Source organism: Eleutherodactylus coqui, chromosome 2 (genome assembly GCF_035609145.1).
Source record: "Eleutherodactylus coqui strain aEleCoq1 chromosome 2, aEleCoq1.hap1, whole genome shotgun sequence".
Classification (NCBI taxonomy): domain Eukaryota; kingdom Metazoa; phylum Chordata; class Amphibia; order Anura; family Eleutherodactylidae; genus Eleutherodactylus; species Eleutherodactylus coqui.
In genome coordinates this window covers 230,377,595-230,397,700 of record NC_089838.1, presented here as the reverse complement: position 1 = coordinate 230,397,700, position 20,106 = coordinate 230,377,595, and the positions used below count along the sequence as shown (strand labels likewise).

Here is a 20,106-nt window from a genome sequence, read left to right as displayed (position 1 = left end):
CTGGAATCTTTTGATGTCTACAAGGAAATTAGGATCACAACAATGATCTCCTTGTCAAATGCTCTTTCCCATTACAAAAATGAGGCATCATTACTTCTCAAACACCGCCCTAATAATCACATTCATGTAAGACGGGATGAAATGACACAACTTTAATTATCTTATAAACTCTCCTCTATCATTCTACTTATGAAAATTCTCAATCTGAACTTACTAATAGAATATCAGGAAGAATACATTTCTACTCCCGGCCCCTCTGGGCCTTCTGCAAATATAACTTAGCGTGTTATTTCTCTTCCGAGTACTGGGGGTCAGCAGCACCCATTCTCCCCGGTGAGATTGCTAGCATGGAGCGCCATCAACACGGGTAATGCACCATCACCCAGCCGTCACATGTTGAATGCAGTAGGTTGAAAAACATATTCCACTAGTAAAGATTTTTTAATGCCAAATTGATTTAAGCAGCTGTGTTTTAATTCGTTCCCATTAGCAAGCTCTTTAATTGGAGTCAGCGGATCTTGTTTCTAGGCTCACATCTCATGATGATTATGTTCCACACTGTCTCTGTACTACACATTTATCCATAGGCACAGTAGCCCCCCATTTCTGTAAGCAGTGCTGTGGAAGGGGCGTCTGCTGAAAGGAAATTTACATATGAATTCACTAGACAGCTTATATTCAAGTGCAAATTTGGAATTAGATGCCAATTAGATACAGTGTTGTGGGTATAAGAGGGGGACAGTTGGAAGACAAGAGGGAAGGCTGCAGAGGGCACTAGATGCTGTGTGATTATATATTAAGACAAAGATTTTGAAGTCATACATGACTTAAAGCGACCCTCCAGTTTAGAGACAACATCTTTTCCCAGGGCCATAGGAGGTAGTTAAAGCACCTGCTTTTGATCTTCTGTACCAATACTCCTCAGATCTGCTGGTTCTAGATCCCATTTTCAGGCGGTCGAGATGCCCAACTCAATCTTCAGACTACCAAATCCCCACAATGTATTGGTCATGTAAAACTATCAATAAACTATATCTACTCTTTCATTGGCCGACAGTGCTCATATGATCAGCGCTGGCCAATCAGAGAGCAGTGCACAGTTTGCATTAGTAGCTAGAAAATGTAGCTGCCATTTGGACAGCTGAAAACAGAACCCTGAACCAGTGAATTGGTAATATAACTGTCCCCTACAGTCCCAAGACAGACATTTGTCCAAAAACCAGAGGGTTACTTTAAAATCAGCAGTAAGCATGTATGACCACTGCTCCGGTCACTTCTATGGGACTGACAGAGAGTGCTTGGATATCTCCGCAGGTAGTGAATGGAGTGGTGATCATCCATGTTCACCACCGTTCCAGTCATTAGGGGGACTTGGGGTGTGATGTTCTTGTGATCACCAGGGGTCCGTGGAATTCGATATCCAGCGATCTAATATTTATCTCCTATCCTGTGGCGATAAATAATTTTGGAAGGTTCTCACCTTTAAAGTAAAACTTGAAAGTGAACTGCACTGATGAAAGTTACCTATATAGTTATGAAACAAAACCTAAGAGCATTTTTGTCACGTTTCTTTATCATGCTCTTTTCAGTTTTGTTTCAGTTTTCTGGTGGGAAAACAGCAAAACAGGATTTATGTACACTCACTGTTAAAAGGCAATCCCTCCCCAGGAGTGGTTGCAATTGAATGACACTTTCTATGTGTGATTGTAACATTTATTTAAGGTAGTGATTACAATATTAACCCCTTGAGTGGCGGGTTTCCTACCACCCTGTCAGACCCCCCAGGGCAGGTTTTTTAAAATGGTCTAATCATTGAATTTCAACTAATTTTGCAGTTGCGTCTCAAGAGCCATAACTTTTTCATTTTTCCATTGACATGGCCATATGAGGGCTTGTTTTTTGCGGGACAAGTTGTGATTTTTTAAACAGGGGGGAGGAAAAAAAGAAAAAAAGGGGCCATGTCATTAAGGGGTTAAATAATGCATTAACTTCCTTCTCTGGGTCATTATGACGCATGGATACCACATGTGTGATTGTATTTTTGATTTCTTTTTACAAAGTAAAGGGAGACAAGTGTTTTTATTTTATATATTTTTTTATTTTTTATAATTTTTTAACTTTTTTTTTTTTTTAATTTTATTTTTTTGTCCCTTTAGGGGACTTCCACAGGGACCCATCAGGACCCCTGATCACATTCCAGGGGTCCGATGGTGACAGCCCTTTACATGCTGCAGTGACAGCCCTTTTACATGCTGCAGTCACATAGACTGCAGCATGTAAGGGGTTAACACAGCAGAGATCGGAGATTTTCTCTGATCTCTGCTGCAAGAGCTGGTACCTATCTGTCCTCTGACAGCTAACAACCAGCTCTCCCTGCCACAGAGACCATCGGCTTGCTTCTGACAAGCCGATGGTCTCTATGGCAACCTGTAAACAAACCAGTGCAGGAGATTGCCAACATATCGGCAATATCTTCTGCTGGTTTTTCAAAGCCCTTGCTTTGTTCTCTGTGGGACTGTGCAGGCAGAGCACACTGTCACAGCTTGTGGCATTGTGCTCTGCAGCTCCCATAGTGATACATAGCCCGGAAATCTTCCGGGCTATGTGGCTATGAGCAGTGGAGCTCGTCCCGGAAAATTTCCGGGCGTTCCACTCAAGGGGTTAAAGCATAAGGCCCCCTGTCCACGGGCGTTGCGGTATCCCGTGGCGGAGATCCAGCGCCTGGGAGCAGGAGTCACAGACGAATCTCCGCCGGTCAGCCTAATGTGATAGATAGACTGACCACGGAGAATCGGGGCAATTTGCAGCTGCTGCGTTTGCCGGCCGCGAGCGGACAATCGCAATGATTCTCCGCTCATTGACACGGGGCCGGGGCTTTCCATAGCAATGCTATGGAAAGCTTCAGCCGGCAAAATCACGCCCGTGGACAGGCACCCTAAGGATAATTTATTGTGGACAACTGAGCCCTTGAAGGGAGGCTCTACTACCCTGTTGTACTGTCTGTAGCTTGGCTATAAGATGTGATACAGGTGGGCATGGAGGCTCTAGCTTGGATGTAAGATGTTATATGAGCGGACATGGTTGCTCTAGTACCCTGTTGTACCGCCTCTAGCTTGGATGTAAGATGTGATACAGACAGGCATGATGGCTCTAGTACCCTGTTGTACCACCTCTAGCTTGGATACAAGATGTGATACAGGTGGGCATGGAGGCTCTAGTACCCTGTTGGGCTACCTCTAGCTTGGATACAAGATATGATACGGGCGAACATGGTGGCTCTAGTACCCTGTTGTACCACCTCTAGCATGGATACAAGATGTGATACGGGCGAACATGGCATCTTGGGGCACATTGGTCCACTTTTGTTGTAACTGTATCTCTAGATCGTGCAAACCCATAGGCTGTGGAAGTTGGCGTCACAGATATCCCGTACATATTCTATTGGTGATATATCTGGTGACCGGGCAGCCATGAAAGTGTGACAATGTTGTGAGGACTTCTTGTAGGCCAAGAGTGGAACCACTTTTAGGGTCTCAGGTGGCAAAACTGTTCATCTAATCACACCACAACTCTCATCATTTGTATATCTGCCTGAGATGTAACTGGGTGCTGGATTTATTTTTTTTTTTTTACTAAATGTGTATTACTGTAATTTAAAGGGATTTTGTGATCTGGTTCATGCCATTTAAACCATGGGCAGCATGAACTTGGGGAAAGGTATAACTGTTGTGCGTTTGGCTGCAGCATTTCAGAATAAGTACACTTCAATGTTTGATTCAGAACTAAGCTAGCAGTCATGGGGGCGAGCCATGCCGTTCTCTGATGGCTGCATGCTGACAGCCCCTCTCCCTGCTTGTGTATAGGGAGAGAGCTGTCAGTCTTCATGCCGCAGGTGGGAGAGGTAGGCATGGCCCACGGAGACAACAGGCATTGCTATCTTGAGTCCTTGCTGCCTATTGGTTCAGGCAGCATGAACGTGATGATGGAATCCCTTTAAGATAATTGTCAAGCACAACTGAAATATAACAGTAACTGCTGATTAGTGAGGCGTCTATGCGCACAGTGCTGTCCTACAGTAGTGGTCTCCAACTATTGCGCAACTACATCTCGCAGAACACCCTGGTGGCCAATAGAAAGACACAGATCAAACAACACTGTTCCACCGGATTCCGCATACAATATACTTATCAGGCCAACTGAACTGGTAAAATAGCGTCAACATCGTAAGCCATAGAGATACACATATATCTCGCCCAGCAGCCATCTTTCCCTGTGTTGTATAGCTTTTATTATATTAGTCATCATAATAACAGCTGAGAGCACAGACCGATATGCATAAGATATGACCGTCCATTACTGTTCCGGAACATATGTGTTCCTTAGCGTTATTGATTTGCTGAGAACGTTCTGGATTGATCACATAGGATATCTGCATTATTGAAGACCACATGAGTGGCCATGTTAAAAGTCTAAGTAGCGCCCCCTGTTGGTCTTCAGGACCAGCTGTTCCATCTAAATATCGAACACATAATTTATTTATGTCTTCTACATGGTGCGGGGCAAGAGGGGCAGCGCAGTAACACCCCCTACGGTCCTGCAACAGAAAAATGTTCTCTTAAGAATCAGGGGCACCTGGATGGGTAAGATTGGCGGGGTGGGGTGATCACTAACAATCTGGTCAAGACTGTGCCAGTTTAAGAACAAAATAACATAATTGAAGTAAACTGCATAAAATGTATTAAAAGATGCAAGCCTCTTAATAAATGTATCATGCTTTGGACTGTACTAAGGACAGAAAATGAAATCTACGTCTGCTACGAGCAGGTGTAGATGCAGACAAAATGTGTGGAATTTTTTGGATTTAAAGGGGTTGTCTCGCAGCAAAACATCAAAATTTTCAATTACCCCATTCCCCCTGTCACTCCCCCGGCATAAAATAGCAATTTAAAGTGGTTTTTAAACCGCTTGCTATTCACCAATGTGATGAAAGATGAACTTATAAAATTTTTCTCCCAAGATGGCCGCCGGTCCTTTCCCTGGGATGCACTGCGGTTTTCTCCCATGGTGCACCACAGGTCTTCTCCCATGGTGCACCATGGGCTCTGTGCGTTCCATTGCCGATTCCAGCCTCCTGATTGGCTGGAATCGGCACACGTGATGGGGCGGAGCTACGCGATGACGCTTAGAAGGGGGCGGAGCCAGAACGCCGCTCGTGCCCGGACCAACCAGAAGGGATTAGACGCTGAAATTAGACGGAGCCATGGAGAAGGGGACGCCAGCAACGGAGTGGGTAAGTGAATAACTTCTGTATGGCTCATATTTAATGCACGATGTATATTACAAAGTGCATTAATATGGCCATACAGAAGTGTATAACCCCACTTGCTTTCGTGAGACAACCCCTTTAAGCTTAAATTGTCAATAACTTTTCAAACTACTTGTGTTTATAAGATATCCAATATGATAATTAGCAAAAGTGCTGAACACTTAATTTACCTAATATGAAGTTATTTGTGCTAAAGTATCAGTATAAAGTGCAGCCCACTATGGGCCTCCCTTCTAATTTTCTGTCCACTGCCTGTTGTTAAGTGATGCCCAGCAAGTAATACAGATAGTAAGATAACGGGAAGTGGAGGAGGGTGATGACTCTTGCTGCTCATAAACATCTATAGGAGAAGGGTGCAGGGGTGATCTGCTGGGGAGACACACAGTCAGAAAGACTCACACAGACAAGCCTGTTGATAACAGTTAAGTGATTGACAGCTAGTAAAATCACATCACAATGATATCACATCGGCGGTCCGTGCGATATCACTGCGTTTTCTCGTGGCAATACCGTGATTTTGTGGCACTACATGCACAAATTTTCAGGGAGGGGGCTTGAAATATAAGCCCTACCCCGAAAATATACCCAAGCTGCAGAAAAAAATAGAATACATCACTTAAGAAGCTCTGTCAGCTCCAGATTGTTTTCTCACAGCACTAGTTTTCAGCATCTCTTCTGGCTGATTGGAAAATCCCCGCCTTCAGGAAGTGCTGCTTCTGATTGGTTGAGTGCAGTGATGCTCAGCCAATTCGAGCCAGCGCTCGATGAACCAATCACACCCATATATTGGCTGGCTCTGATTCGGCGAGTCGCATCCCTCAGCCAATCAGAGGCAGTGCTTCCTGGAGGTGGGGATTTTCCAATCCCCGGCCAGAGGAGATGCTGAAGACAACTGCCATGGACCAAGGAGAAGACGGTCCGGAGCCGGACACCGCTTCTTAGGTGATGTATTATAGTCAATGGGGTGTGTTTGGCGCTGTTTGGTTCTGTCCTGAGATGGAGTCGTTTAGCCATGGGGATTCCACTTTCCTGCTCCCTGAACTGAGCAAGAAAATGGAACCCCGGGTGCAGGTCTGTGGTGGAGCATGCAGCGTATCTGCGACGGAACCTCCGACCTCAGGTTACAACACAGATGTGAAACCTCCCTCAGGGCTGACTCACATAACCGTGATTTTGGCACGTATTACAGCAGCGATACACAGCCGCGTTATACACGGTGAATGGAGTCAATGAAAAACATCAGCGTGTAAACACTGCGTGTAGGTACACGCTAGAAAAAGCTTACAACATGCTCTATTTGTCCATGTACCCCGCGGCGCGAGCCCAATACTTTTCTATACTTTTCACTGTCCATACACAATACATTGCATACGGGCAGCGATTCATGAAACAGAGCGGGGAACGTATAAAAAAAAGTTACACTGCGTATGACCGCACTCGCTGCCATATGCGGTCTCCGCCGGCTCACACAGACCGGTACAACCCTGCGGACTCCTGCAGCATTTTACGGATACGGTCATGTGGATGAGCCCTTAGTCTATCAGCCATAATAAATCTATTTCTTTGCATTGCTAATGATTATTTTCCATGACACATCCAGGTGGTTCTCCTGCCTTGTAAGTATAGCGCTTTCATTACAAGCAGTTACATAATTATGGAGTAAGGCAAGAATATCCAGGAGGGAATCCCAGATGTGTCCTAGAAATAGCAGGTAGGGAGGAATCCCAAGAAGTAGAGATCAGGGGGCGTACTGCAGCGCACTCACCCTGCCGCATGGCCTCACCTACGTGTACAGCGTCAGACTGAGAATCCGTAGGTGAGAACGACCCCCTGCATGACTCATAGCGGGGAGCTGCACAGAGGCCAGGCCAGGTGTCTCCAGGACAAGCCATTATACTATCCCTGCAGCAGAGTACATGGCAGGCTATGTCAGTGCAGAGTGATGGAGCACAACACACCCAGCTCCATCATCCACAATGCAGAGCTGCTATCTGCTGCAGGACCCCCGCACAACTCCTGCCTCCCATAGACTAATGCCTCCCCATTACTACACATGCATACATTATTACACTACTGCACACTACAATGCCAGTCACCTCTCTATGCATTACCAGTATCCCGCCATATCCCACAGCTATAAACAGCACGGTGTATACAAAGCAGCATCGCTGATCTTACCCTGCAGTCTCCCCGCTATCCCTCTCAGGGAGTGATGTCCAGCAAGGGTACCGCTTCTATCTGCCGACCGATAGGTGGCGACATTCTAACAGCGGATACAAAGGATTGACAAAAAGACTATTCCGCCGCCATCTTTACTTAGGTACGAATGAGGCAAACTAGCAACTGTTTTACTCGCCTAAACTACTAGGATGTACCGCCCATTAGTGTTACTCCTAGAGAGAGATAAGGAAGAAACGTATTGGTAAGTTTACACGGGCAAAGAATGGCCACTGGCACGTGTTTAAACTGGACGCTCTCCTGGTTTCCAGTAGTAAATATGGCCGTCTGAGGGATGAATGGCGGCTCGGGTTTAGAATGGAGTTGCTCCCGGTGGGTATGACGTCACGGAAGGGGCGTGGCCTTTGGGGATTAGAGGATTCTGCTGATAACAGGAAGTAGCGGCGCTGGGTGCACAAGCTGGTGGACGGAGGATGAAGGCAGGGAGGGAGGCTTGTGGATGACTATGCAGGGGGCTGAAGGGAAGTGTGCAGGGGTAGAAGAGCGTTATATTGGGCTGCATGGCGGAGGGGCTCAAGGGAAGGAGATATGTGCATTAGACTGAGGGGAGAGATATATTTACATAGGACTGTATGAGGAGGGGAGTGCAGTATTAACATAGGACTGTATGAGGAGGAAAGCGAGGCATTTACATAGGACTGTATGAGGAGGGGAGCGAGACATTTACATAGGACTGTATGAGGAGGGAGTGAGGTATTTACATAGGACTGTATGAGGTTCGGAGTGAGGTATTTACATAGGACTGTATGAGGAGGGAGCAAGGTGTTTACATAGGACTGTGATGAGAGAGAAAGATATTTACATAGGACGGTATGATGAGCAGGGAGCGTGGTATTTAAATAGGACTGTATGAGGGGGGAGAAAGGGGAGGAGCAAGGTATTTACATGGGACTGTATGAAGAGGGAGCGAGGTATTTACATGGGACTGTATGAAGAGGGAGCGAGGTATTTACATGGGACTGTAAGGGGGGGAGAAAGGAGAGGAGCTAGGTATTTACATGGGACTGTATGAAGAGGGGGCGAGGTATTTACATGGGACTGTATGAAGAGGGAGCGAGGTATTTACATGGGACTGTATGAAGAGGGAGCGAGGTATTTACATGGGACTGTAAGGGGGGGAGAAAGGAGAGGAGCGAGGTATTTACATGGGACTGTATGAAGAGGGAGCGAGGTATTTACATGGGACTGAATGCGAAGGGGAAGTGATGTTTTACAGGATAGGACTGTATTTACACGAACGAGTGCGTTATTGGTCAGAGAAACTTCGACCGATATCCCGCTCTTCGGCCGCACCCTCACAGGCGATTTTAACAGCGTGTAGTGGGTGTTTGAAATGCCCGCTAAAACACAGTATTGCGCCGACGCTAATTTCAGTGGGGCTTCTCTGACAGACATTTTTAGCGTAGTATTTCTAACGTGCACAAAAACTAACGCCTGTGCTATCTATATGTGTTCAGACACACTAAATCAGCCATTGCAATGATGAGGTGCTCTAACCCCTTCCCTCCCCATGATGTGAGGGTACGTCATGGCAGGGTGGTACTTCCCGCAAAATGACGTACCCTTACATCATAGGGATAGCGCACGATCATAGCAGATCTCACCCTATCCCGCAGCGGGAGGCAGCTGTCACTAGTAGCCGGCCTCCAGCTGCAACAGCGGGGGGCATCGCAGATGTGCTCACCCACTGTTAACCTCTTCTCTGCCGCGATCTAAGTAGATCGCGGCAGAGAAAGGGTTCACAGAGGGAGCGCGCTCTCTCTGTGACTTCAGCCAGCTCTCACGATAACATCGCAAGTTGCTATGGCAACAGGACGCCAGATATTGGCGTCCTGTATTGCCATTGCCTAAGATTGCTGTAGTAAGCGATAAGGCATTGCAGGAGAGAAGTCCTGCCATGCCTTATCGCAGAGATCATTAGGCTGGGTTCACACAGGGCGGATTTGCCGCGGTTTTGCCGCAGCAGATCCGCCCGCGGCCGCTAATCTCGGGATTAGCCAGTCATGTGGATGAGATTTCTCAGAAATCTCGTCCACACGGGACGGCTAATCCGCTGCGGTAAGTCCGGCTGAAACCGCCAGCAGGGTTTCAAAAGATGCAGCAGGTCTATTTACCTTTTTTTTTTGTTTATTTTCGTCGCGGCCGCGCTCTCCTCTATGGGAGCGCCGGCCGCAACGGAAAAGCGAGCGGCCAGGCCGCTTCAAAGCTGCCGCGGCGGTTCTCCCGGCGGAGATCTCGCGGTTTTTGCTGCGGCCAAACCGCGACATTTCCGACGAGAATCCGCCCTGTGTGAACCCAGCCTTAGTGCTGTAGTAAAAGTTCCTCAGAGGGACACAGATGGTGTAAAAATAAGAGCAAAATAAAGTACAAAAAATAAAAATGTAAAAAAAAAGTTAAACCCCTTTTTTATGCTTTTTCTCATATTAGCATAAAAAATCCACATATTTGGTATTGATGTGTCCGTAACGTCGTGTACAATAAATTGAACGTGCTTTTTATCCTGCATGGCAAAAAGCGTTAAAAAAAAAGCTAAAAAACTGAGGCAAAATGTTAATTTTTAGCATTTTGCCTCCCAAAAACGCAATAAAAGTGATTTTAAAAAAACGTATGTACCCCAAAATGATACCAATAAAATCTACAGCTCGTCCTGCAAAAAATAGGCCCCCAGAGAGCTCCGCCATGGAAAAATAAAAGTTACTGGAGGTTGAATGCAGTGATTTTAGAAAAAAATAATTTCCAAAAAAAGGGTTTTTATTGTGGAAAATTGGAAACCCCCCCCCCCTCAAAAAAGTAAGGATTTTGGTATCGTTGTAACCGTACCGACCCGCAAAAAAAAAATGTAGTGGATCATTTATGCTGCATAATTAACGCTTTAAAAAAGAAAAAAAATGGCGGAATTGCTGCTTTTTCTTCCCCTACGATCATAAAAAAAATAAAAGTTTTACAATGTAGTCTATGTAAAATGGTACCAATAAAAACTACAGTTCGCTACGCAAAAAACAAGCCCTCATACGGCCACGTTGACGGAAAAATAAAAAAGTTATGGCTTTTGAAAAATGGAGATGAAAAAATACCAAAAATCGCTTGGTCCTCAATGCCAAAATAGGCCATGTCCTTAAGGGGTTAAAAACGTGGTCAAAATGGCATTCTAGAAGGCTGTAAAACGCTACGTTTAAGCAAATGCCGTGTGACAACGGCCTTAAAACCTGCATTTTTTTTCTGTGACTGCGATGCGGTTTGTGAGAAATACACATGGCATCACATCTTTTATGGCTGCGAAAAACGCATGCTGTTTCAATAGTAAAAAACAGAATGTCGCGTCACACTGGCAGAAAAATCACAGCTGAAAGCCCTCACTCACTGACTGACTAGCCACTAATTCTCTAACTTCCCGGTGTTGTACAAACATGAAATTTGGCACCCCTGTGTAATGTAACTTCCTGGTGTTGTACAAACATGAAATTTGGCATGACCATTCTTTAGGTCCTAAATAGGAAAAGTAAGGGGGTCACAACTCGATTAGTCAATATTAACTGCAAAAGTAAGTGCACCCCTATGTAATGTAACTTCCCCGTGTTGTACATGCGTAAAATTTGTCGCAAGCATTCTTTAGGTCCTAAATGAGGAGGGTGGCACATTGTACAAAGGGACATCAGTACATGCAGCCTGAGCAGAATCTAACACTCCTCTATATGTATACATATTTTATTCCTCGGTTACTCTAAAGTAACCTTAACTTGGGCAAAGCCGGGTATATCAGCTAGTCTTAAATAATGGATTCTTTTCACACGTGTTTTCTGTGCATCTTGCAAAGCACAGAAATGACACATGAAATGTGCCTATGTAGATACACCCTAAGGCTTCTTCCACACGACCTTCATTTTAAAATCGCGTGAACGAAGAATAGTTGCGGCTATTTGCAATTCTTCACAGCTGGCTGCGGGGTCTTGCAGTGAACTGACGCCACAGCCCCTAAGTCCTGCAGTCGCCAAAAGAATGATAAATTACTTTAAATGCCTCAACTAGAGGCACCTGTCATTGTTTAACAGCGCCAGTTAAACTCCCTCTCTTTTGCGCCAGGCTCGCATAGACTCTGTTTTTTCATCAAAAGATAGGACAAGACATATCCTTTGATGCTATAGGAACATTGGCACCAAAATAACCCGCCCATGTCCTATCTTTGTGGTGCGATTTTTTTTTTTTGTTTTGTTTTTGTTTGTTGTTTTTTTTTGCGCATCAACCATGGTTTTTAATAGGCACAATTTTTTTGCTACGCCCATTTCGTGTTAAAACTATGCCAATGTGAATGAGGCTTAACAGGGCTGAAAGAAAGGGGGTCATTTTTTTTTTTTTTACATGGGCCCGTATTTTGGAGGGGGCAAAATGATGGGGGAGTAATGTTTTTACATGAGACTGTATGCTAGAGGAGAGTGAGGTTTTTACATAGGACTCTATTGTGGAGGGGGGTTCTGATTTTTACATGGGACTGTATGTTGGAAAAGATGGAAGATGGGCATATTGTCAGTAATGATGTCATTGTCATGATGATGGCATAATATTGACATCACATCATTATAAAATCAGCATTATGACAATATCTCACTTAATGACATTAAGTTTACATCATTATGTCATCAATATGATGACATTGTTATGAAAGTCTTGATTATATCATTGTGATGTTAATGTTACAATGATATTTAGACCGCATAACGTTATCTTCGTAAGTTCGATTGTTGTTATTACATAATTATGCATTTTTATATTATGACATCATTTTTGTAAGATCATCATTATGACACCTTTAATAAATTGCATCTCATATGATTCTGACAGCATGCTTATTACTCATATTATGACATAATCATGGTAATGACATAATAATTATGACATGATCTGTAATTATGATGATGACATACCATGGAGGATGTGATAATCTTGGTACAGCATTGTGGAATATGTATACATTATACAAAATAGAGAAAATAATCATAATGACAATGTCATCATGATGTATTGATGAAATTATAATTGCCATGATGATGTCATAAGCCTTTCTTAAGGGCTCCTTCAAACAGGTGCTGCAATCTTCGTCCGCCCGAATCGCGTCCGAAAATCGCATGAACAGGAGTCAGCTGCATCTCCCGTTTTAACACCCGGCTGCAGCCTGGAATAACGTGGGCCGGGAGGGAAGAGTTCAGCTCTGCTAAACTCCCTCCCCCACTCCTCCCCTTGCCGGCAAAGGGGGGGAGGGGTGGGGGGCAGGAGCTTAAAGGGGTTGTCCCGCGCCGAAACTGTTTTTTTTCTTTTTCAACCCCCCCCCCCCCCCCCCCGTTCGGCGCGAGACAAACCCGATGCAGGGACCTAAAGAAAAATCCGCACAGCGCTTACCTGAATCCCCGCGCTCCGGTGACTTCTTACTTACCGGCTGAAGATGGCCGCCGGGATCTTCTCCCTCGGTGGACCGCAGGGCTTCTGTGCGGTCCATTGCTGATTCCAGCCTCCTGATTGGCTGGAATCGGCACGTGACGGGGCGGAGCTACCAGGAGCCGGTCTCTGGCACGAGCGGCCCCTTTCAGAAAAGAAGAAGACCCGGACTGCGCAAGCGCGTCTAATTTGGCCATTAGACGCCGAAAATTAGGCGGGCTCCATGGAAACGAGGACGCTAGCAACGGAACAGGTAAGTGAATAACTTCTGATTACTTCTGTATGGCTCATAATTAATGCACAATGTACATTACAAAGTGCATTAAAGGGGTTGTCTCGCGAAAGCAAGTGGGGTTAAGCACTTCTGTATGGCCATATTAATGCACTTTGTAATATACATCGTGTATTAAATATGAGCCATACAGAAGTTATTCACTTACCTGCTCCGTTGCTAGCGTCCTCGTCGCCATGGTTCCGTCTAATTTCGGGGTCTTCTTGCTTCTTTAGACGTGCTTGCACAGATCCGTCTTCTCCCTTCGGCTCCGCTCGGCAGCATCGGCGATTTGGCTTCGCCCCCTTGTACGCGTCATCGCGTAGCTCCGCCCCATGATGTGTGCCGGTTCCAGCCTCCTGATTGGCTGGAATCGGCACGTGACGGGGGCGGAGCTACGCGATGATGCGTACAAGGGGGCGAAGCCAAATCGCCGATGCTGCCGAGTGGAGCCGAAGGGAGAAGACGGATCTGCGCAAGCGCGTCTAAAAAAGCAAGAAGACCCCGAAATTAGACGGAACCATGGCGACGAGGACGCTAGCAACGGAGCAGGTAAGTGAATAACTTCTGTATGGCTCATATTTAATGCACGATGTATATTACAAAGTGCATTAATATGGCCATACAGAAGTGTATAACCCCACTTGCTGCCGTGAGACAACCCCTTTAATATGGCCATACAGAAGTGTATAGACCCACTTGCTGCCGCGGGACAACCCCTTTAATAGAGCTAGTGTGCTAAACTTCCTCCCCCCTCTCCGCCCCTTGCTGGGAAGGGACAGGAGCTTGGCAGAGCTAGTCCCTCCCCTGCCTATGGGAGCTGCCGGGAGGGACAAGCTGCTAAACTCCCTCCCCCTTTCCTGAAGGCTCTCACAGGCTCCTATAGGAGTCTGTGGGAACGGCCAGCATATTCCCGCAAAAGATAGGTCAAGACTTATCTTTTCCGGCTGGGTGTGAAAATGGCCAGCCGGCATGCGCACCATATGTGTTATCTTTTCCGGACGGCCGATTTTACACACTGGAAAATCACCCATCTGAACAACTGCATTGGAATCCAATGCATCAGATGGTCGCGATTTTCGGCCAGCGTTTTATCGCAATAAAACGCTCATGTGAATCCAGCCTAGTGGTGACAGTGTCATAAAATGGAAGTCATCCAACAGATTTCATGATGTGACAATAATGAATCAATCAGCATGTTATCATGATGAGGATGATTGCGTGATGTCATAATCCTAATGATGTCATCATCATAATAATGTAATCAGGATGACGATGTCACATTCATGATGAGGTCTTAGGGTGAAGTCACACGAACGTATATCGGCTCGGTTTTCACAAAGAGCCGATATACGTTGTCCTCATGTGCAGGGGGGGAGAATGGAAGAGCCAAGTGCAGGCACTGAGCTCCCGCCCCCCTCTCTGCCTCCTCTCCGCCCCTCTGCACTACTTGCAATGGGGAGAGGTGGGACGGGGCGGGGCTAATTCACGGAATTTAGCCCTGCCCCGCCTCTTCCCACTACAAATAGTGCAGAGGGGCGGAGAGGGGGCCGGGAGCTCAGTTCCTGCTCCTGGCTCTTCCATCCCCCCCCCCCCCCCCCCTGCACACGAGGACAACGTATATCGGCTCGGCGTGAAAACCGAGCCGATATACGTTCGTGTGACTTCACCCTTAAACATGGTGATATCATGATGATGAGGCCATGAAGAAGATGATGACTTCATAAGTCAGCTTGTCCCGGTGCCTTAATTGTATACGTGGATGTCCCAAAAACTAGGGATCATCAATGGAAGGGATGTATTGGCCAGTGCCCGAGGTTCTAAAGGCTGCAGAGAAGCTGACGTCGGGTCTATTACTTGAGATTGAGAAATGGAGATGCGAAAGAAGTACAGCGTTCCATTTGTAATCCACATCCTCCCAGCTGTGTAAAGCCGCCTGCACACGGGCGGATTTGCATTTCAGAATCTAGAGTGGGCGTCCGCCTCCGGATTCCGCAGCAATTACCGCCCATAGCATGCAGATGAAAAGCTATTTTTTTTGTCCTGCACAGGAGTGGAAATCAATTGAGATTTTCTGCTTGCAGAGGAAAAATCGCAGCATGCTGTATTTTTAGGCGGATTCTGTTTGGACGGCTTCCATTGAAGTCAATGGAAGCCATCCGACCTACGGCCCTTCCGCAATCATCATTGCTGAAAGGTTGTGGGATCAAAGTCATTGCCTAGAAAGGCGCGACGGCCAGACCATTCGCAGTAGAGATTAAGAACATTCCGGACAGGTGTGTGGGGTCTCTGGCCGTGCACAGGGTTGGATTCCGCTGCGGGATCCCATTCGTGTGCAGGCAGCCTTACACTGCTAGTGGTAGAAGGTTTCAAGTTTATATTTAAAGGGGAAACCACGCTATTAATCTGCAACAGCAGGGTAAATTGCTTTTCCTGGAAGGGGGCCTACTGGGACAGAAGGTGTAATGGAATAAGGAGTCTTAGTCCGATGATATTGCCTCTTATTCTCGATCTTTCTTTTCAAATTACTCTGTCCACTAGAAAGCTCTTCAACCATCTCGGATGTCTCAGATTCAGAAATATTTATATCTATTTTGATACTAATATTATTTTTTTCTCAGAAATCCTGACCCTGTCTCAAAATTCCTGATGTCCCGTACACATTTTTTATATTTTTTAACCTTTGTCTCCCTCTTGGGATTTTCTACATTCCTTGGCAGCTTCTGCTCCAGGACAGATAACTCTGTGTGGTAAAGGATTTAATATCCGCTATCTCTTTCTGTAATTGTACGGATATTCTTGCCAGAAAATCCTTTTCAGATTTTAGTAAATACTGTATCGTACGTAAGGAGTTCTTCATTAATAACCGCTTGGGTTTAATATTTCTTTTTAAACCATGATATACTATTTTTCATTGAAGATATGTTTTTATGTTTTCCCACCAAGAGTTAACATATTGCTTGTAGATCTTCTGTAAATTTTTGAAAGCAACATTAATATCCACTTGATTATTCATACTGTCTACCCTGGAAAAGACCTGTGCTGCCTCTACAAGCAATTACTCATTAGTGCCCTGTGATAGAAAACCTGCCATGTCAACCAAGGAGAATAGGATTTATAAAATAGCAACGATACCTAGGATATGGTAATATCAAGGCTTAAAGGGGTTGTCTCGCGAAAGCAAGTGGGTCTATACACTTCTGTATGGCCATATTAATGCACTTTGTAATATACATCGTGCATTAAATATGAGCCATACAGAAGTAATTCACTTACCTGCTCCGTTGCTAGCGTCCCCGTTGCCATGGTGCCGTCTAACTTCGGTGTCTTCTTGCTTTTTTAGACGCGCTTGCGCAGATGCATCTTCTCCCTTCGGCTGGTCTTGGAAGCATCAGCGTTTTGGCTCCGCCCCCTTTTCGCGTCATCGCGTGGCTCCGCCCCATGATGTGTGCCGGTTCCAGCCTCCTGATTGGCTGGAATCGGCACATGACGGGGCGGAGCCACGCGATGATGCGTACAAGGGGGCGGAGCCAAAACGCCGATGCTTCCAAGACCAGCCGAAGGGAGAAGATGCATCTGCGCAAGCGCGTCTAAAAAAGCAAGAAGACACCGAAGTTAGACGGAACCATGGCAACGGGGACGCTAGCAACGGAGCAGGTAAGTGAATAACTTCTGTATGGCTCATATTTAATGCACGATGTATATTACAAAGTGCATTAATATGGCCATACAGAAGTGTATAGACCCACTTGCTTTCGCGAGACAACCCCTTTAACACAGAGCTATAGGTCCAAATAGGGAGATATCAGTGCTCCCAAAACTCAATATAATCAAAACTGTCCATGCCCGTGTGTGTGCATAACTGGTACCTGCGTGGGGGAGCGGTGAGTTGCGGGGGGGAGAGAGGGAGAGAGAGAGATCTCCCCTCCGTTCCTCCCCGCTCTCCCCCGCAGCTCCCAGCCCGCCGCCGGCACCTGAACATTTCTCTCGAGCGGGCAGGTACTCTCTAAGGGCAATGCTCGCTCGAGCAATTGCCCTTAGCGAGTATGCTCGCTCATCACTATTAAGGATCTCTCACGTGATATGTCCCCTTCTTTCTTTTTCAGATGCTGGAATTCAGTTTGGCGATTTAGATAGATGTCTTGAATAATGATAAGTGGAAATATTAAAGAAATTTTTTTAAATGTTCACAGTCTCCGGAATACCCCTTTAAGCTGCTAAGCGCATGCGCTATTCATATAGCCCCAGCACAGTCCTGTGCAGTCCCGACAGTAGGACTTTGACAATAATTCAATTAGAAGGAGAAGGTAGTGTAGGCGTATGCGCTGGCCTGACAAAACGGTACTTAGTAACAACCTAGGATCAACAGAAGAGGTAGTGCAGGCGCTGTAATGTTGATTTTGTAAGTATGAAGAAGCATTTTCTGGTTCAACAATCAGATTTAAAACTGTGAATATAAAGTCTCTCAGAGATTTTGCCATTACCATCAGGCACTGGTATAAAAAGATATGATATATTTTATTTTAAAAAAGCGTGAAAAATATGTATGAACATAAATTCTCATTCTTTCACACATAGCACTTCCCAGAAAAAAAACACACGCATACACATATGCATCTATATAATCATTACAGAGAGGCGAAGAAGAAGACACCCTCGTTCTGGCCACTAGGACTCTTTGAATTGAGCCTAAATATCTCTCTCACTTCCTCGCACAACAATCTCCCATCCTGATATGAGAAATACCCCTAAACGTCAGTGTATTGGCATCACCCCCAGGCATTATATTAACATATCAGACCACAGGGGTGTCTACTCTGGTTGTAATGGAGCTCAGATGTTTGCATATTCTCATGCGGAATTCCTGGATCGTCTTGGGCACAAACTCTAGGGCATTTACACTCTGCCAAGTGAATTATCGTCTTACTTTTGCACTTAATAAACTTTTTATAGCATATGATTAGTTATCAGAGGGATTTCTAAAAGAGGAGGAATCTACTACAAAGGAGCAAAAAGAACAGGCCCTACAAGGATGACAGCCGTTTGGAGAACCTTCCGACCTGCTAACCCTTGCCTGTTGAGTTACTGGTGACTATGAATTAGCATGTCTCTCAAGTTCTGCCACCAACAAAATGTAACATTGGGTGTTTCTGACTACCTTCTCCCAGTCAGGATCGACTAGTAAAATTGGGTAGTACTTCCTCAGGATGCCCATCACCTGTCTGCAGTATCTTTTTAATTATCTTATTCTCCTTGCCTTCTCTACTTTTGCAGCCCAGGTGCTTATTACAGTTCAAAGTTTCTGTTTTTTTTAATAGCCTTAAGGAGACACCCAGGTAGGTACCCGCTCCTTCTAAATTTAGAGTACAACCTATTGCACTCCTATTGATAAGTTGTTCTACTGGATCAATTCCTCCTTGCATGTAAGCACTGCCCAACATGATTTCCTCTTTTTAGAGAGGACTGTTCTAATGAATGTCATTATTGATGGCAGTGGATTTTCTGAAGATGTCCATCTAGATTCTACCCTCATCATCTACAAAGATGGTTAAGTCCAGGAAATCAATATATGATTTATGATACTCTTATGTAAATGTTATTCAGACATCATTAATATTTAAAACCTAAACAAAGTGCTCAAATCAAGTGCCATCACCCTCCCAAAACATCATCTATGTGCTTGTTGTAATGGTTTATTTCTTGTGTGAAGATCTTGGTGGTCTCCTATCAACCCAAGAAAAGGTTTGCTTAGGTAGGCGCATGCACTCTGAAACATACCTGTAAATGAAAAAAAGTTTGGTACCAGATGAACGTCTGAAAACCAAATTCTAGGACCCTCCCCTTCTGCGTTACAGGCAACCTCCAAATCTGAGGAACTTATTAATCAGGAGTGCATTGCCCTCTGACACACAAAAAGGAATTTATCCCCATAAGGTAAGTAGCTACAAGACCTGCTCACATGTACTGACCGTGGACAGGATACGGATCCTCAACACACAGCAGGAGACCTTCACATATTCCACGTCTAATTTTGTGTACCTGATCCAATGCAGTGAATGTCCGGTTGGGGGCTTTATATCGGGGAACAGGACAAAAACTGAGAGCCACTCAATTAGAGAGGGAAAGATGGAATTACTTGTGGTAAAACATTTTTGTGGTTATGGACACAGCATAGAGCAGATAAGAGTTATCATACTGAAGGGCAACTTCAAGTTGCAGCATCCCAGAAGAATTTGGGAGTATAAATTTATGGCTATTTTTGATACCCTCAAGAATGAGATGAACCTCGGAGCAGGATTCTTGCATCAGTGGAGAATATGACAGGTCTGAAGAAGGTCAAGAGGGATGTTCTCCCAATCACAGGTTGTTGTTTTTTGTTTTTTCTTTAAACTTCATATATTGATTTGAAGGAATGCTGCCATCCAGTAAGTGGCACTGCAGAGGTGTTGTTCCATCTCCTTATGTGCAGGTCTAAAGGAGAGATAACATACATCATAAAACTGACACATTCCTTAGGTAAGTGGACTAATTAAGTATTTATGTCTCTGCTCAACTTGTCTGGTATTAAGTGCAAATCAGTCTTAAATTTCTGTGTGTGAACATTTATAGTAAAGTCAAGAGGGGTGTCATCTCTGCATTTGTGTGTGTATATACATATATATATATCCCATCCAAATCAGTTTCATAAAGCCTGAGGAAGAGTGCATTGAAGATTCGAAAGCTTGCTATAACATGATGTATTTTTGTTAGTCATTAAAAGGTATATCTACAAGATTACTTGTTTTTTCTTACTGAGAACAATCATACATACCTATAAATAAAATATATTTTAAAAAACTATCTA

The 20,106-nt window shown here is 45.0% G+C and overlaps 1 protein-coding gene across 2 annotated transcripts in view; it reads right to left on the bottom strand.

Moving 5' to 3' along the window:
- The window catches only part of LOC136612326 (tropomodulin-2-like), a 68,748-nt gene extending 61,210 nt beyond the window's left edge, over positions 1-7,538 (bottom strand). For both annotated transcript variants that reach the window (XM_066592596.1, XM_066592597.1), the window contains exon 1: positions 7,505-7,538. The gene's annotated coding sequence lies outside the window, so the exon portion shown is untranslated. The remainder of the gene's footprint in view (positions 1-7,504) is intronic.
- Positions 7,539-20,106: the final 12,568 nt, after the last annotated feature.